This window comes from Myotis davidii, unplaced genomic scaffold, assembly GCF_000327345.1.
Source record: "Myotis davidii unplaced genomic scaffold, ASM32734v1 scaffold49, whole genome shotgun sequence".
Classification (NCBI taxonomy): domain Eukaryota; kingdom Metazoa; phylum Chordata; class Mammalia; order Chiroptera; family Vespertilionidae; genus Myotis; species Myotis davidii.
In genome coordinates, this window is record NW_006300375.1 from 2,269,956 (window position 1) to 2,280,469 (window position 10,514).

Here is a 10,514-nt window from a genome sequence, read left to right on the forward strand (position 1 = left end):
AGGGAAAATTAGTAGGTAATAAAATGTGCGCCAGATATTTTACAAAGTTCATTGCACTTTGTAAGAGCGCATAGGCGGCTGAAAAAAGACCATAGACATTGCCAAGTCAAACCGTTAAGAAAGAGAGGCATACGCCTGGGGGAACTGGGAGTGCTTTCTGACACATCTGAGAGGGAAATTAAATCTTATGTGATATTTATTTTTAAACAATGACAAGATGGTGGCTTATCAAGCTGGTGTGTAGGGATATTCTAAGTAACTGGTGCTGCTAATGAAATCAATTCAGTGCACAGAGAGTTACAGAGTTCTGGCTATTGCATTGTGCTACTAGCACACATTCCCTGGAATGGTAATTACAGGGGACTGTTCTCAAGAGGCACCTAGTGGAGCTACTGAATCTTGGAAGGAAACCAAGAGTCAATTGTATTTTTTGTCTCAAGTCACTCAAGGTTCTCCAAACTGAGATGAGAGACAGAAAATATGAAGAAATTTGAAATGGCAGGAACCATGTCCCAGGCAAGCTCCGTGAAGTGAAGCTCAAATATTAATGTGTCCAGCTTTATACATTTCGCTGTGCTTCCCAGTCAGTAGTTTGCTTGTTTGGTTTCTTTTCTGGGTTATTGGTGCAGGTTTCCAGGATTGTTCACTTTGACTCTGCTTTTTCTCTCATCAGTAATCATATTCACAAGTTCATTCTGGATTGGGATGTCGCAGTGCCTTCTGTCGGCATGCTTTTATAGCCACTGCATTCATTCTTTCTTAGAACTTCTCTGCTTGGCGTTGTATGCCTTACTTCAAAGTTCAGTCCTTCAGTTTTTACAGGTCTCATATGGCATGTGTTTTTACTAGAGCCATACATTCATCTCCCCACCAATGAAACTGAGAAAACATATTTGCATTCTGACATTGTCAAACCCTATCAAACCAGGCTCCTGCCTCTCCTGCCACATTTATCTAAATAGGACCCTCTGCCCAGGACTAGTTGTTCTACACATAATGAGTCCATAGTCACAATCTTAAATGTATTGGGTTCCCCCAGGTCTGTCTTTTAGAAACCCAGAGTCAACTCACATCCATCAACTTCGTCTTCTTTTTCAGAAAAGCAGAGGCGAACAATTACAGTTCTTTCTTCAAGCACATCAAACAAACTTGGTACCAGGGCCGAAACCTAACTGATCTCTAAGGCTTGAAACTTTACCCAGATTCTGATCTCTCACCGGGAAGGAGTGACATATCCAATTTAGACCCACGCACAAAGCCTCTATTCTAAACAATAAGGGCAGTGTTTGGGTGTCGGTTAAAGACTCTATGGGTCTCACAATCCTCAGCAATGAAACAACATGAAGTTTTGAATAAAGAAATCCCAGTTTATTTATATTGTCTCCCAGAGGTTGTCACTCTGAGTTGACTCAATGCTGGTTTCTGGAAATGGATGAGGTGCCCATTACCCCCAGTTCAGAATAAAAGATAATTCTCCCCAAAGGAAGCCTCTCCACACAGTATAAGGACCTGTTCATTGCACTAAGGTTTAAAGAGGGCAGGACAAATGAGACAAGCAGACTTTTGTACACAGTTTTTCTTGCCATCTTCATCAGAGCATGTTTGAGAGAAAGGAACTGAAACCGCTCAAGCAGATTTCAGGAGGATTAACTGTAAGCTCACAAGGGTATATCCTGAAACCCAAAGGAAGGAAGCACAGCTGAGCCTGTCTTAGGATGAAAAATGCTTGCTGAAAAGTCATCAGGAATAAAGGAAGTTATTGTTGAATTAGTACAAGAGTTTGTGGTGGTTAAGAGCATGGGGTCTGGAAACAGGCTACATGAGTTCAAGTCCCAGTACTCCCAGTTGCTTGCAGTGCATTTTTGAAACATGAAATATTTCCTGTCTCTAATTTCTTCAGCTACAAAATAGGAAGACTAATCACAATCCCCTATTTCTGTAAGAATTAAGAAATATAAGTACTTATAGGACCTGGTGCATAAAAATGCATTCAATGAAAATTAAGCACAATAATAACTTGTTTATTGACAGTGTTGCATTTATTACATTACCTGTAGGCAATTGTCTCTTCAATATTTACCTTTAGGAAAAGCTAAAGCGTGACAAAGAATGTTAATAAATTGACCCATTCAAAAAAAATTGAACTGGTGGCAACTAAGTAAATTGAAAGAGTAATGTCAACCAAAATAGTTTTGTAGAGAAATATCCACTCATATATTATTGGTGGAAGTGTAGGTTTTAATGAACCCTGTGGACAAGTAGGTAATACCTGTCAAAATTACAAATGCATATTTTTGACTCAGTATTTTATCCTATAGATTTATTTGCATGTGCGTGTGAAGTAATGTTTATATTTTTATAATATATCAATGTCTATATCAGTGAATGATTGGAAACAATTCAATATCCATCAGCAAAGTACCAATTAAATAGATTAAGCTAAATCGAATAATTTTAAAATATTTTATATATGCGTTATATATAAAACTTTGTAGGACAATATGCAAATGTTACATAGGAAGATCTCTTATGTGAAAAAAAAACTACTGCATACTTTTTTATACATTTGAATTTACAACCACATTAAAGTATCACCTACTAGGCTAAAAATTTTATTAATTTTTAGAGAGAGAGGAAGGGAGAGGGAGAGTTACAGAAAGAAACATCAATGTGAGAACAAAACATTGATCATCTGCCTCCTGCACACCCCCTACCAGGGATGGAGTCTGCCACCCAGGCATGTGCCCTGACAGGGAATTGAAGCAGAAACCTTTCAGTGCATGGGGTGATGCCCAACCAATTGAGCCACACTGGCCAGGGCTCAAATAAAATTGTTTTAATTAAAAAAGATATAATACAGTAGCACTCACACACAATAAATGAGAGCTAATTAGAGAGTTGTTCCATTTTTCCAGGAGCAAAGAAGTAATACGTTTATTCAATCTTTTACTAGGAGAGAACATCAAATTAAAATCACACTATGGTACCTTTGTTCATTTATCAGACATGGAAAAGCTAAATTTTGACAATTCAGTCTTGGTGAGGCTCTCCGGAAACAGGCACAGTTGTACATAACTAGTGGAAGTATGGGTCATGCGCCAACCATGCATCATTATCCATGCCTACTTCTTTTTTCCTAGCAAAGCCTGTCTCCCACTGTAATGGTTGAAAATATCAGTGACTTGCTTTCCCGGTAGCAACCTGTAGCTAGGGCATGGGCAGACAAACAGAGCCTGAGAGGATCCTGGGTTTTGCTTGGTGTTTTTTTCCCCTTCCAATAGAAAACAAACAAACAAAATACACGGGGAAGGAGAACAGTCTCCACTCTGTACAATGCTTTTGACTATGGCATCCATCTTCACCCACAAGGGGCAAGCTAAAAATGCCTTGCATCAAATGCTTTGTTATATGAAGAGGATATCTGTGCTGCTGTTAGTGGGGTAGTCTTCTTTGCAGCTGTAAGCATTCTGATGCATGAAGTTTACCAGAAAATGGGTAAAATGCTAAGAAACAGGTCAACTTCAAGTTATGGCTGTAACCTTTTCACAAGTCGGAAGTTCAACTGTACACTCCTCTAAGGGTGAGAGAAGACCGGGAGCAGCAAACATTGCAATTTTCTATAGGTATGCATTGTTTTGCGTTAGCAACCACCTTCCTTACGTGTGTCGTTCAAGAACATATGGTTTTAATCTCACCATCAAACATAATCTGGGGGCATAACAAATGCTAATATAAATTAACGAATGAATGTGAAATTCAAGAAAATAGCTTCTCAATGAATAGTGATAACAACTGAGTTTTAGTCTCTCTTATATCTTTGTTGATTTTATCTATTTCAGCTGTCAGCACCTCTTTGTCATTTAGGCTCTTAAAAATAGTGATCATTTAGAACAGTCACCTTAATGGGCTCTGCTTAGCTACCCAGTGACCAGCAATTACCTTATGAAAATCCTACTCATCTATGAAGCTATGAAGCCCTAGCAGAATTACCACTGCCTTGTAAACTCAATTAAGTTTACCTTCCAAGCAAAATTCACTTCAAGTTCTCAATTCTACAGTCTAAAATAATCCCAACAAGTTATTGTTTTTCTAAATCAAGTAATATTACAATTAGCATATTGTTAAGCTACTTATATGTTACAGATAAATTAATTGTAGAATTTATACAGTGGAATATAAGTAAAACTTTCTGTTAGCAGTGATTAAACCAGTTCGAATCAATCAAAATGCTAATTAAAATTATTAATTTCCTAGACTATGAGTCACTTTGCTAGCTCCAATTTTTTTTTAATCTATAAACACTTGTTTTTATGAAATCAGTATCATCCAGTAGTTGGAAAATTTTATATACATAATATATAATTTTTTAAAATTTATGAGTATTAAAAACATTAATTTCTTTATTTTGCCATTGTATTCATGACCAAATCATGCTTCTTACATAAATTTATATTCAAGCATACTATTTTATAGAGTTTGAGATAAATGTTTCCAAAACCTTGTAAAATCTAGATGAAATTGGAACCATTTTATTTGCAGTGTTAATGGCATCAAATAAGTATAAAACCACAAAGATTTAGGCTTTTGTTTTCCAGAATTACATAAAATATTTGGTATAGAATTTAATGAACAATTAAATTCTTTGTTAAACATTAAATTCTGTTTGGAACAGTTCACTCTATATGTTTATAGTGACATATATCTTTCTCTTTATACTTAGACATTTCAATCAGTGTGAGATCCATATTGTATCTTCAGGAGAAACAGAAATATATAAAATTTGGTTGGTTCCCTATACCTTAAGGACACTGAAATCATGCATCGTCTCAAGGAGGCAACTGAGGATGAAAGACACACTGTGAGTGGAAGAGAAAGCAGAGAGGGCATAGCAAAATCAGCCCCTGGTTCTATCTGAGGGGAAAAATCATAGCTCAACATTGGAAGCATTAGGGATAACGTAAACTTCTCTGAATGAGTCTTGGGAATATGGGGGTGGAGACAGCATTATCACACATCACATCAAAACTTCTGAAAAAACCTTTCTAGAGTACATCTTGTTTGCTTACAAATTTGTCCCTTAAAGCAGATGACATGCCTCTTATTCTCATTCTCCAGGCTCTCCTTCTACCTAACGTTCTTTCTTCACAGGTACCTCCTACCCAACTTTCTTTTTTTCCCTCCACAGCTTCTTCTTTTTTCTTTTCCTATATTTAAAGCAAAGAGTGGCTTAGCCATGAGCACAGTTTAGACAATGTTTTTCCTCTTGGAGGAATGCATGTTTGTTAGGGTGTAGGGGAGAGTTTCAATTAATCCTAAATATGTCATACTAGAGGCCTGGTGCATGAATTCGTGCATGGGTGGGGTCCCTCAGCCTGGCCTGTGATCAAGACCTACCGGGAGAGGGAGAGGGTGGCCAGCCAGGGGGAGGGGAGAAGGAGATTGGCCAACTGTGGGAGGTTGGCTGTGGTAGCATACTGACCACCAGGGGGCAGCTCCTGCATTGAGTGTCTGCCCCCTGGTGGTCAGTGCACATCATAGCAACTGGTCAACTGGTCGTTTCAGTCATTTTGGTCATTCCGGTAATGGTCGCTTAAGTTTTTGTATATAGAGATATGTCTGTGAGAATGCATTTGTGGCATTTATCCTGTGTCTAGCACTGTGCTCAGCAGTGGCAGTTCACAGATAATATGTATATGTGCTTGTGTGTGTATATATGTATATACATATAGTATATAAACACATGTATAATAAGCACACACACAAATACCCACATATATAATGTATATTACATACTTTCCCCATTTCATTTTACATAAGACTATTTTTTACAATTAAGGTTCATACTTAAAAACAGATTATCTGCTTCCCTATGTGATTTTATTTTCCTGTCAATGATACTTTGACAAGATTTTAAAGTAATTTCATTACTTTTATACCTAACACACTCATTATTACTCTTTGCTTTCTCTGGTTGCAACTCGTTTCTGCTTCTTGGACTTCACAATGATCACCCCACAATGAACCTCACAAATAGACTTGTATGCAGAGTTATAACATTCCGGAATCAATGTATTTAAATAATATCCCAAACAAGTAAGCCCCAGCCTTATTCCCAGCTATTCTCATTTTATTACAATCTTTGTTCATGTTTCATAATGGGCCTAGTGTCATATCTATTCTACTTTGACAAGAGCTCCAGACTACACATCTTTACCATCATTTCATTTGAGTTGCCCAAACAGTTCAACTTTCTACTGATGCAAATATGTGCTGGCTTTATAATCCCAGTGGAGGAAACAGTTAAATTTAGTTTACTCAGATGCTTCCCATTCTATTTTACCTACATCCCTTTTTACTGGGACTTAGCATTCTTCCTTGTCCTCATCTTAGTGGAAATAAAGAATAACTGATCATATTTCAGTCATCTCCCCTTTACCTGAAGGTCAGCATGTTAATGTTCTCCATTCTGTTTGATTTTTATCCCAAAATTCAACTGTCAGTGTAAGTGCATGCCACAGCTAACAAATACCTAATTATTCCGTGTACGATTGCATTGGGATGTATTGCCTTTCATTTCAATCTCATCTATATTTTGAGATAAACATACAGAATTTCCCAAAAGGTTTCTAATTTTAAACCGTGACCAGTATTCATGGGCATTTAACTAAAATTTTCACTCATTCTGCAATACCCTCAGATATCTTTAAGGAGTGGGTCTTCATGGGATGTTTTTTCACTTCTATATACAAAGCAGTACTGTGTGTATGACTTGCAGAAAACCTTACAGAATAAAGCTTTGTTTCATTTAACCAACAGGAACAATAGGCTTCCTCAATCTCAACAGGTGTTTGGTGCGTGTGGTGTGTTTTTTTTTTTTCAATATCACTCATCTACTCCAATTAGAAACATTAGGAAAGTATGATATTTACTCTCCTTGGGCTCTAAGTTTCTAAGTAAGTTTTTAAGCTTGCATTCATACATGGAATAACCAGGAAGAAAATCTTTTTATTTACACATCAGTGAAAACAAATGACTAAAAATATTTAAGAGAGCTTGGGAAGAGCCACATCTAATTATGTAAGGTATTTGTGATGCCAGGATTGGGTCATACTGCTAAAGATTATGATTACTTTTAGGTCTTTCACATCATTAACCTTAGTGCACTTAAATGGTACTTACGTCTTAGTAAGGGTAAGCGTTCAAACGAGTATCATTTTATGACATGATTGCTTCGGTGAGATTCCTTTCCACATAACTTTTTTCAGTACCAAGAGGAAAGGAAATCATTAGTAGTCATGGAACAATCACTGTCAGGCCATTTCCATTTCCTGAACGTAGAAAAAAAAGCCATTAAAAATTCATTATGGGTAATGGTAGACAAGCATCAGGGAATGGTGTCTCACCACCCATGGGAGCATGGGAAGGACGGAGCAACAAAATAATCAGGACATACGTAAGACAGCTTTCTTGTGGGTTTGTTGTTGTTGTTGTTTTATTGCTTAAAGTATTACAAAGAGTATTACATATGTCTCCTTCTTCCCCCCACTTGACATTCCCCCTTTTTTAAGTGTACCCTACAATGTCTGAGATGTGCCCTTGCCTCTCTGTGTCTAGAGCCCCCTCCCCCTGCTGCAGACTCACCCCTCATTCTATAGATGTATTCCAGTTAGAGAGTGCAAGTAATTCTCGTCATGTGATTTCTCCACAAAAAGGAGTCTTCCTCAAAACTTTAAGAAAAATAAAAAAAATAATAATATTGTGACATAGGACTTAGAAAATGAATGTCTCGTATTCTCTTCTTTCCACTTCTTCCCTCCTTTACTTCCTTCCTTCATTCCAATCATTTATGGATCCGTAACACATATTCCTCATTTTGTAATTTTATAGTGTGAAATTCAGTTCAATTAAATAAACATTTTTTAAGCAGCTGTTGTGTACAAGGCATTTACCACTTTTAAGATACCCTCTAGCAAAAGCCAAAAGCCTTAGAATTTTGAAGGCCAGGGATGAAAACATCAGCAATCAGAATACAAGGTTGCAAAAGCACACTGCATGTCCCTCAAACAGAAGTCCATCTGAGCCTTTGCACGTACAGATTCTCATTTTTTCCATGCATTTCACATGGTTTAGCACTCAGGGTCCTTATTTTTAATCTCTCTATGACTGTTGTAATGTATCCAAATCTTACTTATTTTGATTGCTTGACTGCCACTGTTAACCCTTTTAGGACACGGCATTTATTCTTTTCAGTTCCATTAAAGTTTATTAAAGCCCTTCTATTTCCAGTGGGATATTATCATCGCTAACAGAAAGTATTAGAATAGAGCCTTACATTGTAGTATACAATAATCCATTCCAGGTGGATCAAAAACTCATATGTGAAAAGCAAAAGTAGGAAAAAAAAATTGTAAGAATTTATAGGAAGATCTTTTCATGGCCCTGGGCTAGAATAGGCTTTGCAAACAAAATAGAAAAGTGATAACTGATGGGGAAAAAAAGATTGATAGCCCAGCTGGTGTGGCTCAGTGCTTGAGCTTCGACCTATGAACTAGCTAGAAGGTCACGGTTTGATTCCTTGTCAAGGCACATGCCTGGGTTGCTGGCTCCATGCCCACACTGAAGTTTCTATCTCTCTCTCCCTCTCTCTTCCTCTCTCTGAAATCAATAAAACATTTATTTTTTAAAAAAGGATTAAAGTTTAAAGTTTTTACTAAGAATTACTTTGTGAGATAGCACAAGGCAGTGGACTGTCTGTGTGCTGGGGCTTGTATGTCCTCATTTTTCAAATCCTTTTGAAGTTTTCCCTTTATATTTTTCCTGGTTTTGCTTTTGTGGACTCATATTACAGCTTTTCTTGCCATAAGAAGTGTGAAATCCCGTTATCAAGATGTTAAATTATGACATTTATTTATATATTTATTTCTTCAAAGATTTAATAACAAGATCCCAATTTGGCATTCCTTGTAGAGATAAGCATTTGCATTTTTTCCAAGCCAGTGTTCTACTCTTGAACAGATGTGCCAGGATACAGGTGCTTGGATGCTGTGATAGCTAAAACCAGGCAACAAAACTTGCCCTGCCCAGTTATAAATGCAAATATTTGAAAAAATAATGTAAGCATGAACACCAGAAACATGATAAAAACAACAGCAACAAATAGCAGTCATTTTCTCCGAAATAGAACTTTTTAAAGAAAACAAATAGAATTCTTAATACTTTATAATTCCCAGATATTTTTTACTATGAAAAAAAGAGACTCGTTTTCTGTGTTGTCATTTTTCTCAGAGCTATTAGATTTATGCCTGAAACATGAATTTCGTTTGCTTTCTCTTTACATAATTGGGGACAAATGGTCACTCAATGTATGTTTCAACATAACGACTAAGGACGCACTAACTCTTAAAGCAGCACAGACACCAGAGTCTTGTCACCTCCCTTGTTCCTTTTCCCTCTTTCTAAAGTTTTTCTTTCTAAAGACACATTCCAGCTTCTGGCAATAGGAACCCCCTACACTTCCAAACTATGCTTGGGGGTAATTTTAAACAGCAAAACAACCCAAAGAAAGGAATGGTGGAGGAGGGGGGACACTTGTTTACGGTATAAGAGCTGAGCTTGCCCTGTTCAACCTCAAGTGGCAACACACACATTAGGTAATTCAGACTTTCACTGCTCTGTACACATCTGCAAATGAATGCAAAGGCACACCCCTAGTATAAATTTTGGGGTTACACAGAAATGTTAGCGAGTAGGTGACTTTGCAATCGCCAAGTCCTTGCATAATGAGGACTGAGTGTATTTATTCTCATCCCACTTCTTAGTGTCAAACAGAACAAACCTTACCCTCTTGTGGGTAGCCCTTCTCAAATCTAAAGATAAAGCAATAGTTAACATTTATTTTGCATTTGTCAGATGCCAAACCGTTTGCACAGGACTTTACTTGTATTTACTCATGCAATCCCAGCAGCAGTTGTATGAGGTAGAAATATCACCATCAGCATCCCTATTTCAAAAAGAAGCCAACAAGCACAGAGAGGTTCCATGATTTTGCTCGAGTTACACTGTCAGGAAGTGGCATAGATGGAATTAAATCCAGACCACCTGTACAGCCTCGTCCAGTTCCTCAGCTGCCCCACTATCCCCACCATCATATGCTTTCCACGTGACTTGGTTTCAAGTCATATTTGATCATTGGGTTTTGTCTCTTAATCAATTTAAGGTGCAGAAAATTCTGCATTTCTATACCATGGCTGGCTCCTTGGAGGGATGCTTTTCACAGCATTTTGCCCTGGGATTACTCTGTGGGGCACCATGAGCGACATATGGAATCTGTTATTTTACTTATTGGGGAGATGTTGTTGAGGACGTTGTTTTCTACATTACTCAGTGTTCCCAATATAAAGAGCCATGTGAGTCATTTCTCTTAGGCTTAGTGCCAGGAGAAGGCTGAGTAATATGCATGCTTTTTTTTTTCTATTGGGACAATGTGAGTCAGATTGATACCATATTTTCTAAGT

At 37.4% G+C, this 10,514-nt stretch overlaps 1 long non-coding RNA gene across 1 annotated transcript in view; it reads left to right on the top strand.

The window, feature by feature from the left end:
• The window catches only part of LOC107185191, a 16,312-nt gene extending 9,249 nt beyond the window's left edge, over nt 1–7,063 (top strand). The window contains exon 3 of the long non-coding RNA XR_001516109.1: nt 7,051–7,063. This is a non-coding gene — a long non-coding RNA (uncharacterized LOC107185191). The remainder of the gene's footprint in view (nt 1–7,050) is intronic.
• The last annotated feature ends 3,451 nt before the right edge of the window (nt 7,064–10,514 follow it).